General features: G+C 41.1%; 1 protein-coding gene across 1 annotated transcript in view; it reads right to left on the bottom strand.

Annotated features, from left to right (window-relative positions):
- LOC147021813 (zinc finger protein 385D-like) overlaps positions 1 to 15,000 on the bottom strand; it is a 406,813-nt gene that overhangs the window by 41,439 nt on the left and 350,374 nt on the right. The window lies entirely within an intron of this gene.

Below are 15,000 nucleotides of genomic sequence, written 5' to 3' on the forward strand. Positions count from 1 at the left end.
GGCACTTTCAATCCTGGCAAGGATTTAATGCACCAGACTGCATATAACACTTAACATTCAGTAAATATGAAAGGTCATCTTGTAATGGCATACAGGAAAATATTTACCAACATCACCAACACAACTCTTTCATCAAAGGTCCATCAAAGGGTATTGAAAATGTGCATGTTCACCCACACCTCCATTGTCTGACGTCAGCTGATAGGCAAGACTGATGGACTTTGATTTGTACAATGAGCAGAATGCCATTCCATTGGCATACATGTGAAATGTGATGAAAATGATATGCATAGTAAAACGCCACAACAATTTTAGTGCACTCTAATGTGGGTTATTGCATCGTGTGTGTGTGTGTGTGTGTGTGTGTGTGTGTGTGTGTGTGTGTGTGTGTGTGTGTGTGTGTGTGTGTGTGTGTGTGTGTGTGTGTGTGTGTGTGTGTGTGTGTGTGTGTGTGTGTGTGTGTGTGTGTGTGTGTGTGTGTGTGTGTGTGTGTGTGTGTGTATGTATTTGATGTGTGGATCTGCCGTTTGGAGAGGTTCTGTGCTGAAAGGATCGAAACATCGAATTAGAGGGTGCCCAGCTGATGATCCTGCTGGTTGGCAATGCAGTCATTTGCTTTCAGGTTAAAGTTATTATTACGATGAAAAGAGTTTTCATCCTATCTGTCTGTTACTTGCGAAAATCTAAATTTTTTCAAGTATATTGGTTGTTTGCATGCGTTATTATTTGGTGAAAATCTTTTTTGCCAAGTATGTTTGGCTGTTTGTCTGTCACATGATTTTTGGCCAGTTTTCAAGCAATCATTTTGAATTTTTTTGTGTATGTACACTACCGGTCAAAAGTTTTAGAACACCCCCATTTTTCCAGTTTTTACTGAAATTTTAGCAGTTTAATGTTTCAATGTACTCTGAAATTAAAGCATAGAACAAATAAACAATTGCAGATAAAAAAAAGAAATCATGGAATTGTTTTGTTAAACAAAATTTAATCTAAATTTTGGACTCATCGATGAAGCCACCTTTTGCAGATATAACAGCCGAACATACTCGTGCCATTCTTTCTACAATGGAAATCAAATATTGTTCGGAAAGTTCTTCCCAACACTGTTGCAGAAGTTCCCACAAATGTGTTGCACTTGTAAGTTGCTTTACTTTCACCCTTCTGTCCAGTTCATCCCAAACCAGCTCGATGAGGTTTAAGTCTGGAGACTGTGCCGGCCATTCCATGATTTGAAGCCTACAGTCTTGTTCTTTTCTTCTAAGGTAGTTCTGACATAGCCTGGAGTTATGTTTTGGGACGTTATCTTGCTGAAGGATGAACCCCTGACCAACTAGGTGTAGACCAGAGGGTATTGCGTGGCGCTGCAAAATGCTGTGGTAGCCCTTTTGGTTTAGGGTGCCAGTCACTCTGTGCAATTCACCGACTCTGGATCCAGCAAATGAGCCCCAGATCATCACGCTTCCCCCTCCATGTTTGACAGTTGGTATAACACACTGAGGAACTATCATTTCGCCTACTCGACGGCGTACAAAAACCCTGCGTGATGAACCAAAGATTTCAAATTTTGATTCATCGGTCCACAAGACCTTCTTCCAGTTTTCAGTAGTCCACTTCATGGCCCAGTCAAGCCTTTTTTTCTTACTTTGCCATCATAGTAATGGCTCTGTTCCTGCCACTCGACCTGTCAAACCTGCAGCTCGAAGTCTTCTCTTCACAGTTGAAACTGAGACTTCCTTACTTCGACCAGTGTGAATCTGTGCTTGAAGCTGCTGATCTGTAAGCCACCTATTACGCAAGCTGTTGACTCTCAGAAACTTGTCTTCTGATTGTGTTGTGGCTTTAGCTCTGCCAGACCTCTTCCTGTCAGAGTTTCCTCCAGTTTCAAGTGCCTTTTGATGGTGCAGGAAACTGTACTCACTGACACCTTGGCTTATTTTGTAATTTCTCCAAAGGAAAGACGACACTTTTTAGGGTTATAATTGTCTGTCTGTCTTCCTTTGCTATTTGTCTTTTTCTCACCATTATGATAGCAATATACAACTTCCTGCAGTGCAGTATTGTCCAAATAATGCTTCAGAGGGTGTAGCAACACAGTACCGGGCACAGTGGCGTGCGCCTGTAATCCGGCTACTCGGAGGATTCGGTTGGAGGATCGCTTGAGGACGGGAGCTCTGCACTGGGCCACACTATGAGAGAGTGTAGGGCAGCCCAGAATCGTGGCGAAACCCAATCCTTATCCCTGTGTCGTAAGAGGTGACCAGGGTTGCGTCAGGAAGGGCATCCGGCGTAAAACCTATGCCAGATCAGGATGCGGATCATAACGGATGATCTGCTGTGGCGACCTCTAACGGGAGCAGCCGCAAGACGAACAACAACAACAGGGTGTAGCAACACAGTCTGTTCCAACACTGCTTTTATACAGACAGAGGGTTTGTAACTAATCAACAAAAGTTGGGACATCTGTAGGAATTCTTTGCATCAACTTTGAAGGCTTAATTTACTTCCATTGCTGCAGAACAGCTGCAGTTGCTAACCCAGTACTTGTTCCCTGAAAAGGGCCTTTTTAACAACTCTGAAATTGACATTATTTTTCAGTTTTTGGTTTTAACAACTAACAAATCGTTTTTCATTATTAATCTAAACTTTTTTTTTTTAACCTCTGGCATTTTACCGCTTTGCTTCATACAATTTCAGGTTATTCACTGGATTGATCTGTTTAAATTTCAGTAACAACTGAAAAATGGGGGTGTTCTAAAACTTTTGTCCGGTAGTGTAGGTGACCGACCAAGGACAGCAACACTTCATTTCGGTGAAGATCCTAGAATTTTTCAAGTGATTCTTCCCCCATTAAGAGATCGGGCCAAAAAGGATATATAGCACACTATCTCGCAAGATTATGGATGGATTCTGCAGAAATTTTGTGGACAGTTTGGGTGTGTGACAAGGACAACTTTATTCAATTTCGGTGAAGATTCGATCCTGATCCAGATACGAGAATTTTAAAAGTGATTCTTCACCACTGAGAGATGGGGCTGAAAACGATGTTTACCATGACATCTGAAAAAGTTGTGGACGAGTTTTGACAACTAGGTTGATGAGTTAGTTTGGTGAAAAGAACAAACAGATTAGATTTTGGTTCAGATCCAGCCCATCAGTGGGATACAAAACGTAAACTGTTTAGCCTTGTGGAGGTATGCGCTCTACCGAGTGCCATTCTACTCTGTTCTGTTTTGCCACGTGTGGCTCGCTGTATGAGTGATTTTTTTATTTTTATCTTTATTGCCTTGAGGTCACAATTTTAAACCGACCTTTATGAAACTTATTCACCATTGATGGTAGAATGATGAAACATGGTAGAATTTGTCATAAGCAAGAAGCCTATTGTTTTTGACATCAAAAGGTCAACATAGGCCAAAGGTCAACAAATTAGTCATATTTCGAAAATCCTCATATTTTCATCCGATCGACAAGAAATTTGAACAGGATTTGCATATCAGTTCACTGAATTCAATGAACAAGTATTTTTGAGGTCAACATAGGCCAAAAAGTCGACCTGGTCATTTCTAAAATTGTCAATTTTCATCCATTTGACTTGAAATTTGAAGAGAATTTGTCATGGAATTCAAACCCCAATTATTTTTTGAAGGTCAAATTTGTTTAATGGATTTCGGAAGTATCGTGCGATGCATGACATCTTATTACTTGCAAAATCGAAGATTTTTCAAGTATATTGGTCAGTATTTTGTTATTCTGTCTGTTTGTTTGTCTGTTTATCACCTACAGGTCACAATTTTAAACCGATGTTCACGAAACTACACCACATGGTGGAGTTTGTCTTTAGGAAGAAGTCAATTGTTTTTGAGGTCAAAAGGTCAACATAGGCCCAAGGTCAACAAAAAGGTGGTGTTTCTGAAATCTTCAATTTTTCATCTGATTGACTTGAAATTTGAAGAGGATTTATATTTAAGGTCACTGAATTCAACTAGCCAATTCTTTTTAGGTCAACATGGACCAAAAGGTCATCATAGTCCCAAGGTCAACAACTAAGGTGGTATTTCGAAAGTCCTCAATTTTCTTCCGATTGATTTTAAATTTGAAAAGGATAGATATTTTGCGTCATTGAAGTCAACCACAAATTATTTTGGAGTCTCCCATTTGCCAAAAGGTCAACATAGGTTAAAGTTCTAAAATTGTCAATTTTCATCCGATTCACTTGAATTTAGATGAAGAGTTGCATATTTGGTCAATGAATTCAACCACCAATTATTTTTTAGATCAAATTTGTTTTATGGATTTTGCAAGTATCATGTTGTGCATGACATCTTCTTCTTGTTTGTTTGTCTCTCTGTGAACAGGCGATCTCAAAAAGTTGTGGATGGATTCAGACGAAACTTGGTGGACACTGGTGTGTGACAAGGACACAGGTGTGTGACAAGGACAAAATTATTGGATTTTGGTGAAGATCGAGATCTGGATCATTGAATTATTCAAGTGATTCTTCACCATTGAGGGATGGGGCTAAAAATGATACAGAACATGTTATCTGAAAATGTTGTTGACAGATTCGGATGAAACTTGGTGGACAGACTGGGTGTATGACAAGGAAGAATTGATTCGATTTTGGTGAAGAGCGGAATCCGAATCCGTATGTGAGAAATTTTTTTTTAAATATTTGTCAGTGATTCTTCACCATTGAACAATGGGACCAAAAACAATATTTAGCATGATATCTCAAAAAGTTGTGGATGGATGATGACAAAATTTGATGGATAAGTTGGTTAGATGACAAGAACAAGCCAATTAGAGTTTGTTGCATGTCAGCAGATCGAGCCTATCAGTGGGATTCAAAATGTAAACTATTCAGCCTGGCAGAGGTATGTGTTCAACCAAGTGCCGTTCTAGTTTTAGGTAATGGAACTATGTTTTGAGGTTTTCAATTCAAATAGAGTTGAATCTAGGATGCTTTGAAATTAACATAATTTAGTTACAGCAATCATTTAAATTATATTGTATTGTAGGAATTCCTGATACTGTACAATTCATAAAAAGTGTCAGGTGTGTGTGTGTGTGTGTGTGTGTGTGTGTGTGTGTGTGTGTGTGTGTGTGTGTGTGTGTGTGTGTGTGTGTGTGTGTGTGTGTGTGTGTGTGTGTGTGTGTGTGTGTGTGTGTTGTGTGTGTGTGCGCACGTGCACGCTTGTGCATACATAGTTGCAGGAACAGCCATAATGGGTAAAGGGAGTAAGATTAGTGATTAGTTATTTCATAAATAAACATCCAGCATAAGTGGTGGTTTCTTTGACAGTGATGGAACATAAGTCAAAGTGCGTTCAGAAGTTAATATACGTGACCCTTCCTTCCGTAATCTGTCAAAAGACCTCCCACCATTCCTCACCTATTAATCCTTTAAAATAGTTTACTTTTGCAATCTGTCTGTCTTTCTTTTAATGAATCGTTTACAGATCAGCAAACCAACAACCCCTACCCCCCCCCCCCCACCCAAATGAGGAAGGTGAAGGCAGGTCCTTGTAACCGTGCTATACCATGAATGGCAATCTCTGATAGCCGCTCAAAACTACAGCAGCTGTGAGAAGTTGAGTGGCGAACCATTGAGCATGCAGCTACGCACAGTCATAAAGTGCTAAAAAGGACGAGAAGACAATGACAGTCTTAGTCTGAGCTGAGCAGAACCATAGAGAGAGACAGAGACAGAGACAGAGACAGAACTGCATATGAGTGAGTGGTAGAAAGTGATTGGGCAAAAAATATGGTAGAGAAGTAAAGTTAGGGGAGTCAGAGAGTGGGGAGTTGAAAAGAGGCACGACGAGATGACAGCAGACTTTTGAGGATGACGGTCCAATAATCGGATCGCAAAAGCACACATGTGCATTAGGCTGGAGCCACAAGCGACCTTGCTTGCTAACTCCATCCCATTCATGACCACTGCCTCCAACCCATTGCCACCCTGTGCAAGCATCGCATGTGGAGAAGGTTTCGTTCTGTCTCCTGATCTTTAATCCTGTCTTTGTGCATGTTTGTGACTGGGCTCTAAGTTATATCACGTAAGCCATCAAAGTCTCGTGTGTATGGGGAATATAGCTCATATATTTTAACTGATCAGTGTGTTTGCTTCTTGTCCTTCCCACCCCTTTCTTTAATAAATCCTGTTTACCCGCTAGGATGTTGGCGTGGTGCACGGATTGAATTAGAAACGGTAATTATCAGCATGGACAAGACCATGGCCATTGTAAAATTGGCACAAAAAACCTCTTTAGGTTTAAAACACAGCGGTTCATCCCATGTTATCGATTGGCCCTCATCCTTTTATCCTATATTATTATTTTATTTTTGACTACGGACTGGATGCAGGCACCAAAACTATTTGGAGTTTCTGTACATTGGAAACCGAAGTAATGATCTGTTCGGCTTTCCCAGGGGATGGTGTACGGCCCCGAAGAGGACAGCGTTACAGAAGCTCAAAAAAGATGTTCGGCTTTCCCAGTGGCTGACAAACAGGAGGGAGAATTGACCTCAAGCCTACTCACGATCAACCATAGGTGTGTGTGTGTGTGTGTGTGTGTGTGTGTGTGTGTGTGTGTGTGTGTGTGTGTGTGTGTGTGTGTGTGTGTGTGTGTGTGTGTGTGTGTCGTTGGTTGTTATCTCCATATGTGGGTTTCAAAAGATGGAACGGAGTCCTCCCAGGTCTCGAAGTATCCATCTTCATTTCAGTAAGGGATCATGATTCATGGACCAAGTTGTGAAGATTTCTTGTTTTCAACGTTTTGTTCAGATGGCATTTTTGAGCATCATCACCGAGCCCCGGATAGCTTCCAACTGCAGTTCGTTTGTAGTAATATTCCCAGGGATGGTTTTTAAGATCTCTGTAATGTTCTTATTCATCATCCCATTGCGCCAGTAAAATCACTGCTACAATTTCGACGCTATTCAGCTTCGAATATATTTTCACTTCATTTTTTGAGGTCTTGGTGTTTGGTCATTTTCTTGATTTCTGCGACGTCTTGGCCAAAATAGTTAGGAAATGATACCTCAATTTGCAATGTCGATTTTTTTCTTTATCGTACCTAAGTACTATATCCAGTTGCAATACTTTGTTTTCTATGTTCATGCGTGATGGGATCATCAGGTCGTATGTGAGTGTTACTTCATTGTTCTCAATTACCGCCTTTGGTTCATGTTTCCATGAGTTTTCTGGGACTGGGATATTGAAGTTTTTGAAGATGTGCCAGTGTATTCCTTTACAAACCCTGTTGTGCAGCTGTTCCGGCGAGTTGTTTACATCCCTAGGAGGTGGCTCGTGCTTTCTGTTTCTACCTTGCAGAACCTACACTTGTCTGATTGACTCAGTCCTGCCATCTTCTTAAGACCATTTTTGTTGTGTCCCTGGTCTTGGTCATTTATAATGATTTGTTCTCCATCTCGGTTGAGCTAACCTCTTCTTAGCCATTCTAATGGGCCTTCTTTGTCTATGCCCAATCTGTCCAACTCTTTTCTAAGATCTTCCTGCTCTTATGTCGTTCTCCCAGTTGGCGGTGTATATTTTGCTTTATATTTTTATTGTCTTTTTTTGCTGTCATTGTGGTTGTATTTGTTGCTGTTTCCTGTTCATGCGTGACATCTTCCATTTGCACCTGTTTTTGGAATTATTTTGCTTGGTGGGTAAGTGGTTCCTGCCCTCGCTTGCTTTCTTCGTGGTTGAATACAAATTGGATTATGTAGTCTGTCGAACATTTCACGTATTCAGCCTGTCCGACAGTGGTCATTATGTACACTTGGTTGAGTTCCATCAGCACACCTCGTTCTCGTCTCGGTAGGTACATTGTCGGGATACATTGATTTTTTTGTGGATGGTGAAGAGTTTCCTTGTTTTGATATCTAGTTTGTTGATTTCCGTTTGTGGCCAGTTTATTATTCTACAGCTGTACTGGAATATACTTGTGTTGCTCGTTGATTGATGGCTTTGATTTTGTTTCTCAGGGTGAGATATATATTTCAGGATCAACCTTGTTCTCTGCAAGTATTCTTTGGCAATTGTTTTGCACATTTGATGATCCTCTTCTACTCTGAGGTATTTGTGATGCTATTTTGTATACTTGTATGACGTTGTCTCGATCCTGTATTGTTGTATCCAAGTCGATTTTTAAGTTCGTTTTTGTTGATTTACTCTGTATGAATGTGCACTTGATGCACTTATATTGGCCAAATTCCATTTGAATTGTGTCAGAGTACCCTTTCACTAATTTCAGTTGTTCTACCAATTTTTCGTCCTTTGGTGCAAAGAGTTTTGGATCATCCCTGTATAGTAGATGTTTCACCTTTTCTGTCTCTTTGGAAGCTACCTTATTGGACGTTCGGGTGTATCCAAGCCCTTGCTCATTCATGATGTTGCTCAGTGGGTCCAGGGCCAGGAAAAAAAAAGGAGGGGCGAAAGGCCATCACCCTGGAAGATCCCGCAATGTATCTTTACTCCTGGTATTTTGATCTTTCCTTCCGAGTGTTTCAGTATCAATGTGGTATTCGAGAGATCTATTGTTTTCTCAATCAGTTTGATTCATTGGGGGATGATCTTGTACAAGTGCATGCATTTTATCATCCATGAATGTGGGACACCATCAAAAACTATTTTGTAATCTCTCCAGGCTGTTGATAATTTGGTTGTGTCATATAAGTTTTTGAGTGTGGACTTGTTTAGTACTAGGTGGTCTATTGTTCCATAGCATCCTCTTTTATATCCCTTCTGTATGCCTCTCGGCCTCCTTGCGTTAAGTGGTGATACATAATTTCTGTCATGATTCCCGTCAGAAGTTTGGGTGTTGTTGGTTGACATGTTATTGGTCTATACTCGTGAGGTTGGGTTTATTCAGATTTGGGGATGAGGAAGGTGTTACCCTCTGTGAGCCATTCATCCATTAACTCACCCCCCCCCCCCTTTGGATAAGTTTGTTGAATGCTCGAGCATATTGATTGTGGAGAGAATCTAGTTGCTTTAGCCAGAAATTTGGAATGCCACCCAAGCCTGGGTTTTTAAAGTTTGGCATTTTTGCAAGTTTTTTATTTTTATTTTTTCCTTCATCAATTATATCACTGGGGGCATTTCCTCTTGGTGTTGCTTTTTCTTTTCCAAGTTTTGGATCCAATCCGCTTCCTCATTATGTTATTTTGGTTCTTCATAGATTATTTTCCAAAAGTTTTCAAGTCTATTCTTCTTGGAGGGACTTGTTACATCTTGCTTTTGTTTCCTTAATTTGCAGTGGAATTGATTTTGTTTTGTCTCGTTAACTTTGTCGTAGTTTTTAAAAAAGAATATTCGATGCTATCATTTCTATTTTGAGTTTATTTTCAGCAACCATTACCTCTTGGTCTTTGTCCTCGGTTTTCTATTTTATTTTGATTCTGTTTAATAGCTTTGGGCTTTTGTTTCCTCATGTAAACTGCTGAATTTGTTGCGTTTCCTTTCTCAGTTGTTCTCTCTGTTTCATTCGTGTCTGTTTCTATGGTGGTATTTGGTCTTTGTCTGAAGGGTCTGGTTTATTTTTCTTGCAGTAATGTTTGCCTCTCACTTTTTATTGAATGAGCAATACTGCTGCAGAGCTCAGTGTTGATTTCCTTCAATCTAGCTGACCTTGGAATGATTTTTCTGAGTACTATGTTGGTTTCTCCTCACCAGTATTTTTGTCTTTTTCTTATTTTCTATTTTGTAGAGTTGTGGTCTTTCTCTGAGTGGTATCATTATCATCTCCTCTATTTTGTTGGCCAGCTCTTCCTCCAGTTCACGCTACTCTTCATCTTCCTTGGTCTTCTTCCTTTCCCCCATTCTGCCATTCTCCCTCCTCTTCATGCCAATCTTTATTTGCTTCTCCCTGCACTTCATCTTCCTCTCCTTCATTCTGTCGTTCTCCATCCTGTGTGCCCATCATTATCCACCCTCCTGTCCTTATTCCCCCTGCTGGTGCAAGTGCCACCCAGTTCATGTCAATGGGTTGGGTACTTTCCTCTCCCTGCAGTCCATATCCCTCCCTCCATCACTTGTCTTCCCCGCCGCTGGGTCTATGATTCTATGCCGTGTTCCAAGCCCTGATTTTGCCGCCTAGTCTCTCCCTGAACCTTCACGGTCACCTACCCACTCTTCCTCTATTATACTCCTGGCAACTCTTCGACTTCCATTCTCTTCAAATTTATATTTATACAATGGGAACTGGTACACACACACACACACACACACACACACACACACACACACACACACACACACACACACACACACACACACACACACACACACACACACACATGTGTGTATGTGTGTGCACGCACGTGTGTATATATATATATATATATATATATATATATATATATATATATATATATATATATATATATATATATATATATATATATATATATATATATATATATATACATATATATATATATATATATATATATATATATATATATATATACATACATATACATGTATTATGTTTCAGCATTGTTAGTGAAAAGTAATATTTAAACAGTAAACCAAGGAAGCCATTGTTTCTATGGCAGAGAGACAAAATGGAAGGACAAAAAAGGGAAATCTCTCAAATTACCAAAGTCGATAACCCCAAAGACAAAATGTACAAAGGATTATTAACACTGATCTCTTTTACACTTTCAAATTCAGACGAGGTCGCTATCTTATACATGATGCTTCAAATCTCCCAAGAAGGAATGGAGGCCTTCAATGTCAATGAGGTCATGGCGATCTCTCTCAACATATTTCGAGCTTTCAATGCAGTCTGGCATCCTGCCTTGCTCTACAAACTCTCCACCTATGGCATCCAAAGCCAACTCCACACATGACTTACTCACTTCCTCTACTCTCATAGCCAACTTGTGGCTCTCCATAGAATGAATTAGTGTCCTCTCCCTGTTAAGGCCGGAGTGCCCCAAGGCAGTGTCCTCGGCACAGTCGTAGGCACAGTCCTATTCCTGATCTTCATTAGCGATCATCTCTCTTACTCTGGAAAATCCTCTTAATCTATTTGCTGATGACTCCACCCTCTGCCGTGATATCCCTCATCCTTCAGACAGACAGGCAGCTACCTCTTCCCTCTCTTCAGACATTTATAGAATCACAAGCTGGTCAAACACATGGAATATGTCTTTCAATCCAGACAAATCTCATACTGTCACAATCTCTCTCTGAAAGGAGCATCTGGCAAAACCTCTCACCTACTTTCTTCGCAATTCTCTTGAAGAAGTTCAGTCACTCAAACTCTTGGGTCTCACCATCATCCTCACTATCAACTTCCTCAAGATGATCAGCCATGATCTTTCTTGGACAAACCACTTTTCAAAGTTGTCGTCCAAAGCCAGTCACTGACTGGGCATCCTCCATCATACGAAGTCCTTTCTTGGCACACCTGAACTCCTATCTATCTCAAAGGCCTTCATCTTCAGCTCCACTGGTGCCTCCGTCTCAAAAACTTGCTCAAGTTGATGCCATAGAAACCAAGGTGGATAACTTAATCAACATTCTTTTGATTTCATCCATCGTTCCACATCTGTGTTTCCCAGCTTGCTGGCTTCCTCCACTCGTACAGTCGCTGTTTCTATTTCAAAGGAATCCTTTCATTTCCTCTCCACGTAGAGGTTGCAATGCCACAAGGCAACATTTTGGGCCCCATCTTATTTCACATATACATTAATGCCCATGGCAATGCTCTGGTAAATGCTGTTTTCCTCTTAACAGATGTCAACACAATATTATTTTACAGTTTCACATACTGCCCACAAGCTGGCAACAGTAGCTTACCACTCTCAGGACCTGGAAAGAATCAGATACAGATCAAAAACTTCGAACATGTCTTTCAACACAGGCAAATCTCACGTTATCAGAGTCTTTCCTTCACCTATCTATTTCCAGAATCCAACCACTGAAGGAAATTCAGTCTTTTGAACTTCTGGACCTCACTTAGCAGATAATATATCAAAGCTCGCGAGCAGTAGAATGAGCAATCTCTCTTGTGCCATGCCTTTCCTTCGTAAATTTGAAATTCTCAAGCCTGTAAGGCCTTTGTTCATAACTCAATGGAGTACTGCTCATTCGATCGTGTTGGTACCCCCACCCTCTTACCGATAAAGACAAATGGGATAATTATCATGGTTGTATCACTATCATGGTATACTACTCACATATGTCAAATGAACATGAGCAGGGAATAAAAGCTACATATGTAAAAGTGCATTGATAAAAAGTGTGGAGTGTTTCTATTTTTATGTTGTGCATAGTAATGATAAAGATGCATAAATCTCAAGATGGTGGAGTGCGCAGCGTGGAAGCAGCAGCAACATCATCTTCAAACTCCTCGAAGTGTGAGCTTGGAATGCCCAGCTGCTATGCCATTTGATAAAATATCCTTGTATTCTTTCAGAAAGAGCAATAGTGATTTATCTGACTTAAGAGGCTGAAATCTGCATTCTATTTAAGATGCACCTTCGTGTTTTGTCATACAAAAGCGGGCAGTAATGAAGACCTGCGATCGGAAATGACAATATGATATGGTCCCACAAAGAATGTACATTTTGGAATCCACCACCCCCAACATCCCTTACAGTACATTAATCAAATATTTAAAACCTGAACAATCAGTTGTTTATCACAACATTTGATGTCATGAAATCTATGAATGACAAAGTACGTGATGCTAAAGGGACAAAACCCTTTACAGGGATTTTTGATGACTTGTCTATGAGAAAAGCAGAGATATTTGTCTATGAGACTATAATGAGGCTTGCAGGATGGCTCAGAGGTACGCACACTCACCTCTAAGCTGTCTAACCTGGGTTTGAATCTCATCATGTGGTGTTTCACAGGTAGGGTGATTCATCAATGTGTGTGCCGTCTCCCAGACGGACGTTAAATTGGGTGTCCCATCTGCCAACATTAGTCAGTGGACATTAAAGATCCCACGGTATCCGAGAATAATAGGCAAGCTCTTGCCAGCACCATGGCTAAATTCCAAATTCCTGCCTTGACTCCTTGAGTCGGAGTGGCGACCCGACCAGGGTTGCAGCCCAGTAACTACTTTGGCAGCACCAACGCTCTGCATAGGGCATGGTACATGATGATGATGATGGTGATGGTGATGAGACCATAATGTTTTTTCATTGTGAGCTGATGAAAGTTTCTGTGTGAAATAGCCAAAATTTTAATCAAACACCTGATGCGCTTGAAATTGCTACTTTGAAAGGAGCATCACAGCGCAAAAAGATAGTTCCCTCCTGAATTGATGCAATTCCCAACTTTTTGCACGGTCTCAGGTTTTGCTTGCATCTTACAGATCAGCAATGACTTGAGGTTTTGAAAGTTGTTGACTTACTTATGGCAATTTCCCAGGAAAATGCACAATTTAACTCAAGTACTTTGGATTTTTTTTTTTTAAATGCTTCCCCCCCCGAAGATTTACACATACTTTTATGCTATTCATTAGGACTTTATAAGTATTCAATAAGGTTAAAAATGTGGGAGAATTGCTATAGGAGATATTGTGTATGTTAACACTCTATAGGTACATCTTCATGAACAAGCTTCCAAAAAGGCAATTTACGGTCATTGTTTTGTTTGTGTGAATGCTGGTGATGCTGTATAATAGGTTGAAGGAAGGTCAGTTTGACCATGATAATACAATCATTGGCTTAGCTCTTGAAGATCACCAGAAGAAGGAAAAAGTCCATGCTGTGTGGAAGTACATGTGAGCTTAGCTTGTTTGGACCACCATGAGAAGGGCAAGGTTCATGCTGTGCAGAAGTACAGATGTGCAGTGGTTAGTGCTGTTCCATGTTGGCATCCTGAAGTACATGGAACTCTGCCAAGACTTGCATAGCGAGCATACCAGGTTCACTTTGCAGCATGCACACCTTTGCAATGATCTCGGGTGCATGAGCGTGAGATGAAACGGCAACCACTTGCTGCAAGTAAAACATGGCAACTCGATGCCGCGCCTCAGTGTGCAATGGCAGCTCACTACCTTGAGCAGCGATCTTGCTATAATGACTTGACATGAATGAAGCCACGTTGTGTATGGTTTCAGACAGTGGGTTGAAACTCTCATCAAGCTGCTGCAAACAAAAGGCAACGACGTGGGCAACTCCAGCAGTTGAATCAGTTGCATTGTTGTGAAAACGATGGAGATGAAAAAGGGCCATGGGTGGTAGCACCTCGACATCCACATCACGATCTATGTGGTGGATGTAAAATCTTGACGTTTGTACAGATGCTGTTACAGTAGCACCTCCTTCCTCCGGCTCTAACCGGTGCAAGCAAAAGCGAGCAAGATGCCGTGGTGAAATATCCTGTCCCTCTTCTCCATTAGCAATCCGATGCAAGCAGAAGCTTGATGTATGGTGTATTGTAGGCATCTCTTCTTCTCCTTCCTCTTCTTCTTCCTGCTCTTCCTCTTCCTCATCCAACTTTGCTTCTCTGTGGACCTGCCTGAACCGATGCAAGCAAAAGCGAGCCATGCTTGGAGGTGTGCTTGTGTCCAGGTCCAGATCAACGTCAACATGATGGAGGAAGAAACCCAATGGTTCACCTGCAACTTCAACTTCCTCACCACTGTGCCTATGCAGACAGAAGCGAGCAATACGATTGAACCATGGAGGTTGCGGTCTCTCTTCATTCACTACCTCCGCTTCGAATAGGCCATCCACGCGATGAAGGTAGTAACGTTCTGGTGCCCCAGTCATTTCGCCAACCACACGGTGGAGGCAGAAGCGAGCAGGCAGTGGAGAAATCATTTCTGAGGCAATCTCAGCCTCAACATGATGCAAGGTAAGGCGGGTGGGCCTATGGGTAGTTGGTTCTTGTTGCCCCAGGGAGCGATGTAGACAAAACCGACCCAAAGTATGAGATGTCGGGGCCATCTCAGACACTGCCTCTTCGACACGGTGCAAAGTAAAATGACTTACAGGCTGCATTTTAAATGAAACACAGTT

The sequence above is a fragment of the Eptatretus burgeri genome, chromosome 8, assembly GCF_056783735.1.
Source record: "Eptatretus burgeri isolate ZD-2024b chromosome 8, Ebu_testis_v1, whole genome shotgun sequence".
Lineage (NCBI taxonomy): Eukaryota > Metazoa > Chordata > Myxini > Myxiniformes > Myxinidae > Eptatretus > Eptatretus burgeri.